We start from the raw sequence: 12500 nt of genomic DNA on the forward strand, positions 1-12500 counted from the left end.
GGCCTCCAGAGCTCGATAAAGTAGTGGTGTCGCTAGCGGTCGAGAAGGCACTTTTCGACGCCTACTGCCACCCCCACATGGCGGTAGGCGCAAAACTGGAAAATCGCCGACCAGAAATGTCGCTTCGTATAATCGACGTTTTTTTTGACCACCATTTTCAGGTGTCGGAGGTGGGTCTGGACGAATACCAACACCATTTCTGGGGTTTCACAACCGCCCGGCTTCTCCGACATATGTTGGAAAGGAGTAGCGATCGAGCGAAGGGGGCTGTCGGTAGGCGGCCGCGGGTTGCATGTGTGCCCGGGACAGCACCCCCATCCAACTAAGGGGTGTCCCCCGGGGGCCAGGGGGACCTCGTCCAGGTCGGCCGGGCGCTTCCAGACGCCTACCGACACCGGTCAGGTCGGCGAGGCTCCCGGCGGCCCCGAGCGGGACCACAGGTTGCGGAAGGCGTCCAAGTGAGCGGCGGCGACGCCAGGAGGCCCCCGGGGTCGACTCCGCGGCCCCCGGGTCGGTGTGCGGGCCTCCAGAGCTCGATAAAGTAGTGGTGTCGCTAGCGGTCGAGAAGGCACTTTTCGACGCCTACTGCCACCCCCACATGGCGGTAGGCGCAAAACTGGAAAATCGCCGACCAGAAATGTCGCTTCGTATAATCGACGTTTTTTTTGACCACCATTTTCAGGTGTCGGAGGTGGGTCTGGACGAATACCAACACCATTTCTGGGGTTTCACAACCGCCCGGCTTCTCCGACATATGTTGGAAAGGAGTAGCGATCGAGCGAAGGGGGCTGTCGGTAGGCGGCCGCGGGTTGCATGTGTGCCCGGGACAGCACCCCCATCCAACTAAGGGGTGTCCCCCGGGGGCCAGGGGGACCTCGTCCAGGTCGGCCGGGCGCTTCCAGACGCCTACCGACACCGGTCAGGTCGGCGAGGCTCCCGGCGGCCCCGAGCGGGACCACAGGTTGCGGAAGGCGTCCAAGTGAGCGGCGGCGACGCCAGGAGGCCCCCGGGGTCGACTCCGCGGCCCCCGGGTCGGTGTGCGGGCCTCCAGAGCTCGATAAAGTAGTGGTGTCGCTAGCGGTCGAGAAGGCACTTTTCGACGCCTACTGCCACCCCCACATGGCGGTAGGCGCAAAACTGGAAAATCGCCGACCAGAAATGTCGCTTCGTATAATCGACGTTTTTTTTGACCACCATTTTCAGGTGTCGGAGGTGGGTCTGGACGAATACCAACACCATTTCTGGGGTTTCACAACCGCCCGGCTTCTCCGACATATGTTGGAAAGGAGTAGCGATCGAGCGAAGGGGGCTGTCGGTAGGCGGCCGCGGGTTGCATGTGTGCCCGGGACAGCACCCCCATCCAACTAAGGGGTGTCCCCCGGGGGCCAGGGGGACCTCGTCCAGGTCGGCCGGGCGCTTCCAGACGCCTACCGACACCGGTCAGGTCGGCGAGGCTCCCGGCGGCCCCGAGCGGGACCACAGGTTGCGGAAGGCGTCCAAGTGAGCGGCGGCGACGCCAGGAGGCCCCCGGGGTCGACTCCGCGGCCCCCGGGTCGGTGTGCGGGCCTCCAGAGCTCGATAAAGTAGTGGTGTCGCTAGCGGTCGAGAAGGCACTTTTCGACGCCTACTGCCACCCCCACATGGCGGTAGGCGCAAAACTGGAAAATCGCCGACCAGAAATGTCGCTTCGTATAATCGACGTTTTTTTTGACCACCATTTTCAGGTGTCGGAGGTGGGTCTGGACGAATACCAACACCATTTCTGGGGTTTCACAACCGCCCGGCTTCTCCGACATATGTTGGAAAGGAGTAGCGATCGAGCGAAGGGGGCTGTCGGTAGGCGGCCGCGGGTTGCATGTGTGCCCGGGACAGCACCCCCATCCAACTAAGGGGTGTCCCCCGGGGGCCAGGGGGACCTCGTCCAGGTCGGCCGGGCGCTTCCAGACGCCTACCGACACCGGTCAGGTCGGCGAGGCTCCCGGCGGCCCCGAGCGGGACCACAGGTTGCGGAAGGCGTCCAAGTGAGCGGCGGCGACGCCAGGAGGCCCCCGGGGTCGACTCCGCGGCCCCCGGGTCGGTGTGCGGGCCTCCAGAGCTCGATAAAGTAGTGGTGTCGCTAGCGGTCGAGAAGGCACTTTTCGACGCCTACTGCCACCCCCACATGGCGGTAGGTGTAAAATCGGAATAGACCGGACCAGGAATGTCGAGGGGGAAAAAAATGACAAAGTCCTGGTGTGCCTAGGCGTCGAGAAGGCACTTTGCGACGCCTACCGACATCCCCATGTGGCAGTAGGCGTAAAACTGGAAAATCGCCGACCAGAAATGTCGCTTCGTATAATCGACGTTTTTTTTGACCACCATTTTCAGGTGTCGGAGGTGGGTCTGGACGAATACCAACACCATTTCTGGGGTTTTCCAGTTTGAAAGTTTTATAAAACATGTTCGGTAGGAAGCACACTTTGGTGTGTCGGTTCGTCGGAGCAGCGACTCTTTGCCTCGTGGTGGTCCGGAACGTCTCTACGGGCTTGTCGCAAAGGCGTCAGAAAGTGGCATCTCCGCCGCCTAGGGCTGTCACCGTTATCGCTGTCGCCGCGCTCCAACTTGTTTTGATCCGCCGCCTTCGTTCCTGCCAACCGTGCGCCCGCTCATCGTCGTTAGGTTATAATACGTGGTACGTGTGTGTGCTTCTCCGTGGACCTAGGGCTGCTCGACGTGTCGAACGATATGTTGGAACAACTAACGGCTCCTTTTCCTGGTTCCATAGTCGTCGTGGTACCCGCGTCGTCAGCCATATCTATGTCCACCATGTTTAGCCGATACGTTTGCTGCAGCTTCTGCTTCCGCCTCAGCGTTCGCCGCTCTCAGCCGCCGCTGTTGTTGCTGCCGTTCTGCCATTCAACCACTACCTGCGAATCTTTCGATGATCGGCCGAACGACCCATCGCTGTGCGACCGATAAATCCTCCGGATTAGGGAGAAACGCCGCCGCTCTCTGCCGCCGTCGAACGGAAAAACGTACATTGTAACGAACGAACGAACGAACGAATTAACGAACGAGCGAACAAACAAACAAAAATAGCCGCGGGGGATGCACTATGTAGATCCTGATCCCCTTGTAACCATACGTACGTTGTTCGATGCTCTCCCGTCCTGGAAGTCGCCGCAGCAAACAGGAGGATGAGCAGCAGCAGGCGCCGCCGCCGTAACCGCCGCCTGCCTGCCGCCTCCTACTCCTGTCAGCGTCCGATCTCACAGCCGTGTGAACGTTCGCTGACACCCGATTTCTTTCCGTCTGGCAAAACCTTGGACGTCCCGCTCGCGGTACACGTGCTGCAGCGACTTCTCGTCCGACAACGCATAAGCGTCGACGTCTGCCGCCGCATCTTCTGATACGTGGACGGTGATAGCGCTAGTCCCTTCTTGCGCCACCTCCACCTTTGTTAGCGCCAAAGAAGATCGATCGAGCAGTCGTGGTCGCAGTCGATTAACCCGTTTTCACCGTCCGCAGTTCCCAAGCCGCCGATCAAGTCGTTGCTCTTCTTGTTCGTTCTTCCCATACCGTCGATTTGCACGGCTGCCGGATGAGCCATCCTCTGTCCGGCGAAGCGCTCACGTCAGTGATCGATACTTGCACCGACAGTCCTCCCGCTCGCGACTCGGTGCTCGAATCGGACTCGTTCGTTTTTATCTCGATGCGATTGTGAAAAGGGGGACCGGTCGTCAATGTCGTGTGTGTCGACGATGTTGTTCGCCCGGTCCGCCGCGTTGTTGTCGTTTTTTTTTTTTTTTTTTTTCCCCTAACGTTCGCCGTCGCACGGACGAAAGGGTGAGAAAAAAAAAAAAGCTCGAAAAAGCCGCCCAAAAAAATCGGACCGAGGAGCCGCTTGCGAGAACGCGCCATGTGCACGTTGTCTCTCCTCGGTTTTCCGAGCACGAACACGACGCCGGTCGGTCGGTCGGTCGACGAAGGCGACGACGAAGGTGACGGGAAAATTTACGCCGCCGCTGCCCTGGTCCAGCTCCTCCCCGATGACGGCTGTGATGTTGACGTTGACGTTGGCGACGACGACGACGACGACGGAGACGACGACGACGACGAGACGGCATCGATGGCGACCACGATGACGACGACCTCGACGAGTTCAGTCTGCACCTTGACCTCCGATGTCCGTGTGCACTGCCGTCGTGCTGTTTGTCGTTTGTCGTATGTATCGCTGTCAAGGGTGCCGTTGTCGTTGTTGTTGTCGACGTTGTTGCTTGCTCTCTCGTCTCGGTCGGTTGGTACGTTGATGACGACGACGACGACGACGAAGACGACGACGACGACGACGAGACGGCATCGATGGCGACCACGATGACGACGACCTCGACGATTCCAGTCTGCACCTTGACCTCCGATGTCCGTGTGCACTGCCGTCGTGCTGTTTGTCGTTTGTCGTATGTATCGCTGTCAAGGGTGCCGTTGTCGATGTTGTTGTTGTCGACGCTGTCGTCTGTTCTCTCTTCTCGGCCGGCTGTGACGTGGACGTTGACGACGACGACGACGAGACGGAATCGATGGCGACCACGATGACGACGACCTCGGCGAGTTCAGTCTGCACCTTGACCCTCGATGTCCGTGTGCACTGCCGTCGTGCTGCTTGTCGTTTGTCGTATGTATCGCTGTCAAGGGTGCCGTTGTCGTTGTTGTTGTCGACGTTGGTCGCTTTCGTTCTTTGAGTCTCGGTCTCGGTCCAAGTCAGGGGAGAAACAAAAAAGAGGCCATCAGCGCGGGCAGCGCGCTTCTACTGACGGCGAACCCCCTCGAAAAATAAATAAACACGTGCCCGTCGTTGTAGTTGTCTGTCTTATGTCGGTCGGTCGGTCGGTCGGTCTGTCGTTCTGTCGAAACAAAGTCCCAAATTCCAACGATACCTGGTTGATCCTGCCAGTAGTCATATGCTTGTCTCAAAGCTTAAGCCATGCAAGTGTAAGTTCACGCCACGCATTAGAACGGGCGAAACCGCGAATGGCTCAGGAACCGGACCTAATCCTCGGGACCGTATTCCTCCTCGGAGGCGATGGATAACTGTGGCAATTCTAGAGCTAATACATGTGACACAGGCCGCGATCGGTCGGCGCGCCGTCGTCGCCACGCCTCGCGCGCTGGCACCCGCGTCGGCCGTTCCGGGTCGCGGCGCTACATATTAGACTGAGACCGATGCGCGTCATTCCGTCCTCCCGTCGTCGGCGTTCCCGCTCGCGGGTCCGTTCGGTGGCGGGGCTCATAGGGCGGCGCGCTCCGCTTTGGTGACTCTGGATAACTCACTGGTCGATCGCACGAGCTTTCACGCCCGGCGACGGGTCTCTCGAGGGTCCGCCCTATCAACTGTCGACGGTCGGTTAAGTGCCTACCGTGGTTACTACGGGTAACGGGGAATCGGGGTTCGATTCCGGAGAGGGAGCATGCGAAACGGCTACCACATCCAAGGAAGGCAGCAGGCGCGCAAATTACCCACTCCCGGCACGGGGAGGTAGTGACGAAAAATAACGACGCGGGACTCTGTCGAGGCCCCGCGATCGGAATGAGTACACTTCAAATCCGTTAACGAGGACCAACCGGAGGGCAAGTCTGGTGCCAGCAGCCGCGGTAATTCCAGCTCCGGTAGCGTATATTAAAGTTGTTGCGGTTAAAAAGCTCGTAGTCCGAACTCGGGTTCGTGGTCGCGCAAGCGGCCCCGGGGCGGCGGCGCCATCGTCCGTCGTTGACTTTGGTCGTCCGTTCGCATTCCCGGCCCTTTCCGCCGGTGTCAACCGCTAGCATACCCGCCACGCGGTCCTGCCGGCGAGGTGGACGAGGAGGTCGTGATCGGGATCCGGGAAAAAAAAACAAGTGGTCGTCGGTTCGGTTCCGGGAGTAGTCTAACGGGGGGGTGCTACGTGTGTGTGTTTGGGTGCGTTCATTCGCATCCCCGCACTCTGACCCCCGCGCTTCTCTCCCTCTCCCTTTCCGCGCGTTCCTCTTTTTTTTGAACCCCCCGGTCCGCTCCGAGTCCCTGCTTCGTGTCTTGTCTGCGCGCGTGTTGCGGTCGGCGGTTTCTCCTCCAAGGGTGCTCTTAACCGAGTGTCCGCGGCGGCCGGTACGTTCACTTTGAAAAAATTAGAGTGCTCAGAGCGGGCTGTTCAAGCTTGCATACGATAAGCATGGAATGATGGAAGAGGGCCTCGTCTACGTCTGTCGGTCTCCGTCTACGGCGAGGCAATGATCGAAGGGAGCGGTCGGGGCCACTCGTATTGCGACGTTAGAGGTGAAATTCTTGGATCGTCGCAAGACGAACTGCAGCGATGGCGTGTGGCAAGCACGTTTTCCTCGATCAAGAGCGAAAGTCGGAGGTTCGAAGACGATCAGATACCGTCGTAGTTCCGACCGTAAACGATGCCGACCGGCGATCCGCCGGCGTTCGCTTCCATGACCCGGCGGGTAGCCTGCGGGAAACCAGAGTTCGGTTCCGGGGGGAGTATGGTTGCAAAGCTGAAACTTAAAGGAATTGACGGAAGGGCACCACCAGGAGTGGAGCCTGCGGCTTAATTTGACTCAACACGGGAAAACTCACCCGGTCCGGACACCGGTAGGATTGACAGATCGATAGCTCTTTCTCGATTCGGTGGGTGGTGGTGCATGGCCGTTCTTAGTTGGTGGAGCGATCCGTCTGGTTGATTCCGATAACGAACGAGACTCCGGCCTGCTAACTAGTGCGCCGATGTCAGTGATTTTTACGGCGGGCTCGGCGTCCTCCGTGGCGCTCGGGTCCGGGTCGGTTTTCTCACGCACTTCTTAGAGGGACGGGTGGCAGAAAGCCACACGAGGCGGAGCGATAACAGGTCTGTGATGCCCTTAGATGTCCGGGGCCGCACGCGCGCTACACTGGAGGTATCAGCGGGGACTTCGCCCCGGCCCGAGAGGGTTGGGAAACCTCTGAACCACCTCCCGTGATAGGGATCGGGGCCTGTAACCAACCCCGTGAACGAGGAATTCCCGGTAGGCGCGGGTCAACAGCCCGCGTCGATCACGTCCCTGCCCTTTGTACACACCGCCCGTCGCTACTACCGATCGAACGGTCCGGTGAGGTCCTCGGATCTGGCCGACGACGCCGCCGGGCAGTGCGCGACGTGTCCGTCACGACACTCGTGCATCTACGCCTCGGCGTTCGATGCCTGGAGAAGACGACCGAACCCGATCGTTTAGAGGAAGTAAAAGTCGTAACAAGGTTTCCGTAGGTGAACCTGCGGAAGGATCATTACCGTTTTCCCGTTCGAGACTGGTTTGTTGTTTTCCGGCCTACCTCCTCTGTCTGTCGGCGTCAACGCCTCGAATGCGCGCAAACAAACCTATAAAAGGCGGAGCGAGAGATAGATTTGTGGTGACGCGGAGGTTTTTAAAGCCCCAGCTCTTCTTGCTTGCTTCCGCGTCTTACCACCTGTTTGTTTTTTCGCCCACCGCAAGTGATGGCCGCTTCTTCTTTGCCTTGTCGCCGCTTTATCGTTTTTTGTTTTTTTGCAGCCGCTGTGCCACCGCCGCTAGCTAAAAACAAACTACTCGCGACATTGCAATGCCGTCACGCCTCCTCGCACAGACCTCCTCGCACACTACTAAATCTATATAAACAAAAACTAATATAAAAAAACCCAAGTGCTGAACCCTGGACGGGGGATCACTCGGCTCGTCCGTCGATGAAGAGCGCGGCCAGCCGCGAGAACTGATGCGAATTGCAGGACTCAGTGAACATCGACACCTCGAACGCACATTGCGGCCCCGAGATCCCTTGTCTCGGGGCCACGTCCGGTCGAGAGGCGGAACGTTACATGTCTTTCTCCGTTAACGAAACGACATCTTGCCGTCCCCGTGCCCGCCCGGTCCTCGGCACGGTGGTAACCGGGACGTCGCAGGAGCGAGTGACGAGGGGGAAGAAAAATAAAAAAAGAATTGACTCCTTTCAATGTCTTTTTTTTTTTTAAAACCCTCTCCGGCCTCCTCCTTCGTCTCCCGCTGGCAGACCGCGGAGTCTTTTCCCTTTTCGACCGCGTGAAGAAACACTGTGGAGGAGGAGCAGGAGGAGTCTGTCCGAAAGCAGCCGAAGGGAGAACAAAACAAAAAAAAAGCACCGACCTAACCGACTGCCGACGTAAGCGCCGCCTGCTCGTCTCGCTCTCTGCCTCATGAAGGTGTCTCTCAGCGACGCCTCGAGCAGCGCGACGAGCACGGCCGTCGCACCGTAAAAAGGTGGCCGCGTCGTAGGCAACGTCGGATGGGGAGGACCCAGGCTTTTTTTTAATTGTTGGCTTCTTCATTTTCGGTCGGACGGGCGCTATATCGGCCAGCCGTCGTCACACGGAGGGTACCGATCGAGATTCCTCTCCTCCAAACACCACACTCTACTAAAAACCGCCGCCCTCGGCTCGGACGAGACGACCCGCTGAACTTAAGCATATCGCTAAGCGGAGGAAAAGAAACCAACCGGGATTCCCTTAGTAACGGCGAGTGAACCGGGAGAAGCCCAACGCCGAATCCCGTCGCAAGTAAAAGGCTTCGGGACGTGTGGCGCATGGGTCGAAGGCAGCCGTTCGTTTTCGTCTCGCATAGTTCGGAGTTCCCTCGATCGGGGCCGCCCGCGGCGGGTGCCAGGCCCATTCGGTGCGGACGGCGAGCGACGGCCTTCGATCCGAGAGTCGGGTTGCTTGGGAACGCAGCCCAAATCGGGTGGTAAGCTCCATCCAAGGCTAAATACCGGGACGAGTCCGATAGTCGACAAGTACCGTGAGGGAAAGTTGAAAAGAACTTTGGAGAGAGAGTTCAAGAGAACGTGAAACCGCCCAGGGGTAAACGGGTGGGACCGCTCACCGCGATCGCGGGGGGACTCAGTCCGGTGCTGCCTAGGCTCGAGCCCAAACTCGATGTGTGTTCTTGAAAGAGAGGCCGTCGCGGCACAGGTCGTCGTTCGTCGTGTCCGCGGGGGACTCGTTCCCCGCGGTTCCAGCTTTTGTGCCCGCGTCGCCGACGAAGGAGACGGGCCGCGTGGATAGCGGGAAGGGAAACGTGGTGACGACCGCGGCGTCGGTAGGTGGCTGCGTCGGTTGGCTGCGACGGAGGGGACTCGTCCTCTCGATCGCTGCTGCCGCCGGGCCCTAACCCGCCGCATCCGTCGCCGCCGCTTCTTCTTTCCTCCTGCTCCCTCCGCGCGCGACTCCGCTGCACCCGTCCCCTTCATCATCGCTCGGCGTAATCATGGCGCGGGCGCTTCGGCGCGACCTCCGCGCGGCCGGCACCGGACGCACTTCCCCTCCGGTCCGTCGTCGCGACCCGTTCCCGGCGTGCAGGTCGAACACGCGGGTTTTTTTCCGTAGGCGGCAGGCGTTTCATCACCCTGAAAACCCCCGTCTTCCCACCTTGTGAAGTCGGGGGCCACCGGCCGTCGGGCCCGCGAACGTAACTGCCCCTTTCTGCCGGGAACGGAGGAAATCTGACACGATCCGTTACACGTGGCGAGCCGGTCCGTTTTGATCCCGCCGGAAGTCGCGTGCGGGCGACGCACTCTGTGTGTCGCTCCTTAGGCGCCCCACCGTCTCGGGCGCGTGCGCGATGAGAGGCGGGATAGGACTGGCGCGGCCTCGCCGTCACGCACCTCGCCGACGTTTCGGGTTCTTGTCGGGGGCAACCCCGCCCGCGCCCGTTTCCGTTTCCGGAGAGGTCGCTCGGCGACGCTTTTTTACTCGAGCCGCCCGCCACCCCGGGTCAGCGACGTGCATCGGCAACCCACCCGACCCGTCTTGAAACACGGACCGAGGAGTCCTGGCCGTTCGCGAGTCGTAGGGGCCACCTCTGACTAACCCCGAAGGCGAAGCGAAAGCGAGAGAGCGTGTAGGAGGGCGTCGATCGGGAGAGGTGTCGTGGCAAAGTCGTCCGGGGGTCGTCGGGGGGTGTCGTCGGTCTCGTGCCGTCGTCTTCTCCTCGCCTCACCCGCCTCCGAGCCGTGCCCGATCCCGCCGGCGCGGCGTTTTCGGCCTTCCGCCGTCGCTGCTGCGGTGCCCGCAACTTTTCCTTTTTTCTCTCTTCCCGAGAGAGATAGGAGAGGGAAGGCTCGTGGCTGACGTGCGGTTGTTTTTCCCTCCTCCCCGAGAGGGGACCGGCGCATCATCCAAAAAGGGGAATTGCCGGGCGCCAGCTTCCATATCCTCCTTCCGCCCATCGGTGAGATCCCGCGGCTTGAACTAGTCCTATTTTGTCGTCGAGTTTAGGCGCTGCGCGCGGGCGCATCACCCCCGGGTCGGTTTCCCCTTTTTCCGAGTACGACTCGGCCGACTCTGGCGTAGCGAGCGACCAGGGACCCGAAAGATGGCGATCCACGCCCGGTCGGGATGAAGCCAGAGGAAACTCTGGTGGAAGTCCGAAGCGCCTCTGACGTGCAAATCGATCGTCGGAACCGGGTGTAGGGGCGAAAGACCAATCGAGCCGTCTAGTAGCTGGTTCCCTCCGAAGTTTCCCTCAGGATAGCTGGCGCTCGATCGTCGCAATTCCATCCGGTAAAGCGAACGATTGGAGGCCCCGGGGCCGTTCACGGCCTCGACCTACTCTCGAACTCGGAACGGGTGGAACGGGCCGACTCTCCCGAACGACGGAGCCGACCCATCCGGCCGCCGCCCCAGCACGCTTCGCTGGGCGGTTGGTCACCTCGAATGCGAGTGCCAAGTGGGCCACTTTTGGTAAGCAGAACTGGCGCTGTGGGATGAACCAAACGTCCGGCTAAGGTGCCTAACGCGACGCCCATGAGATCCCCGAAAGGGTGTCGGTCGATATAGACAGCAGGACGGTGGCCACGGAAGTCGGAATCCGCTAAGGAGTGTGTAACAACTCACCTGCCGAATCGACCGGCCCCGAAAATGGATGGCGCTGGAGCGACGGACCGATGCCGGACCGTCGCGGCGAGGAGCGATGAACTTTCGCGCCGAAACGATGCCGCGACGAGTAGGAGGGCGCCGCGGCGAGCACGGAAGCCTAGGGCGCGAGCCCGGGTGGAGCCGACCGCGGGTGCAGATCTCGGTGGTAGTAGCAAATATTCGAACGAGACCTTCGAAGACCGAAGTGGAGAAGGGTTCCGTGCCAACGGCGGTCGAGCACGGGTCAGTCGGTCCTAAGACGCGGGCGAAAGTCTTCCCGAAAGGCGCCGGATCCGTTATGAAAGTGAAAGCGATCGAATCGAATCGAATCAAAAGCCCAAACAAAAACAAAGCGGCCGGCCTCCCGTCGAAAGGGAATCGGGTTAATATTCCCGAACCCGGACTCGGAGAGGGCCCGGGGGTGGCGACGCTGTCGGCAGCGATGTCGGCGGCGCCCGTCGCTTCCCGGGCGAAACCGCGGTGACGCAAGCGAGCCCGGAGACGTCGCCGGGAGCCCCGGGAAGAGTTCTCTCTTCTTCGTAAAGGACCATGTCCGTGGAATCGGCTCGTCCGGAGATACGGAAAAGGTACCTGTAGAGCGCCGCGGCTCGGGCGGCGTCCGGTGCGCTTTCGGCGGCCCTGGAAAATCCGGGTCCGGTTTTCGCAGCTCTCGAGTCGGTCCGTACCCACCATCCGCAGCAGGTCTCCAAGGTGTACAGCCTCTCGTCGATGGCATCAATGTAGGTAAGGGAAGTCGGCAAAATGGATCCGTACCTTCGGAAGAAGGATTGGCTCCGAGGACCGGGTCGGTCGGGCCGTGCCCGCGCGAAGCGAGGAACCGGTACGGGGCTGTAGCGTTCGCTCCGTTCGCGCTTTGCGGCGAAGGCATAGGGGCCGCGGCGGTCCGTTGTGCGGCGGCGTGTTCCGGTCGAGCGGTCGCGGTCAAGCGAGCGTGTGTTGCGGGTCGGAGAGCGATACGGGTGGGAGTCCGCCGTCGGGCGGCAGGAGTGTGGCGTCGACCAAAAACGGCGGGGGACCGTCGGCGGGGGTCGTCTTTCTGGCGGCGGCGGTTCAAGCGGCTTTTCTGCGGGGTGCTTCGCTCCGGGGTCGGGGTGGCGGCGGGCGGCTCCAATCCGTTCGTCGCAACGTCTCCGTCCTCCTCGAAAAGGGGTGAGGCTGCCTTGCGGACGTGTCGTCGTCGCTTTGCCGGTGCGGTCTTCGTCGGCACCTCCGACGCGGCGTCCTCCGCTCCTGCGCTGTCCGCGCGATGCTCCCTCTCTTCTCCGTCCTTCTAACTCCTCGTCGCGGCCGGTTCAAGGTTGCGTCGTCGCCACGGGACTCGTCCGCCTGCGGTACCGCCTCGTCGCTACCGGCGCGTCGGGTGGCGAGCAAAACGGCTCCTCGCCCGGGTCTTCGTGGAGCGCCACGGCTTCCAGCCCCTCTTCGGGTGAAGGCGGGTGCTGCTTCGCGGCAGCGTCCGTCCCTCTTCGCCCGTTGCTCAGCGTCTCTCTCGGCGTGGGGGCGTTCGTCCGGCAGCGAACGGTCAACTCGGAACTGGTACGGACCGGGGGAATCCGACTGTCTAATTAA

The 12500-nt window shown here is 60.9% G+C and overlaps 2 non-coding genes and 1 pseudogene across 2 annotated transcripts in view; all 3 read left to right on the forward strand.

Annotated features, from left to right (window-relative positions):
• The first annotated feature begins 4910 nt into the window (after positions 1-4910).
• On the forward strand, positions 4911-7279 carry LOC145273492 (small subunit ribosomal RNA; annotated as a pseudogene).
• A 395-nt stretch (positions 7280-7674) lies between these two features.
• Positions 7675-7832, forward strand: LOC145273361 (5.8S ribosomal RNA). The gene has a single exon (XR_013866354.1). It is a non-coding gene; the product is annotated as a 5.8S ribosomal RNA (ribosomal RNA).
• Positions 7833-8425: 593 nt separating this feature from the next.
• LOC145273154 (large subunit ribosomal RNA) overlaps positions 8426-12500 on the forward strand; it is a 5720-nt gene continuing 1645 nt past the window's right edge. The window contains exon 1 of the ribosomal RNA XR_013866186.1: positions 8426-12500. This exon is cut by the window's right edge and continues 1645 nt beyond it. This is a non-coding gene — a ribosomal RNA (large subunit ribosomal RNA).

This window comes from Euprymna scolopes, unplaced genomic scaffold, assembly GCF_053919585.1.
Source record: "Euprymna scolopes isolate OS-2025 unplaced genomic scaffold, ASM5391958v1 sca1, whole genome shotgun sequence".
NCBI lineage: Eukaryota > Metazoa > Mollusca > Cephalopoda > Sepiida > Sepiolidae > Euprymna > Euprymna scolopes.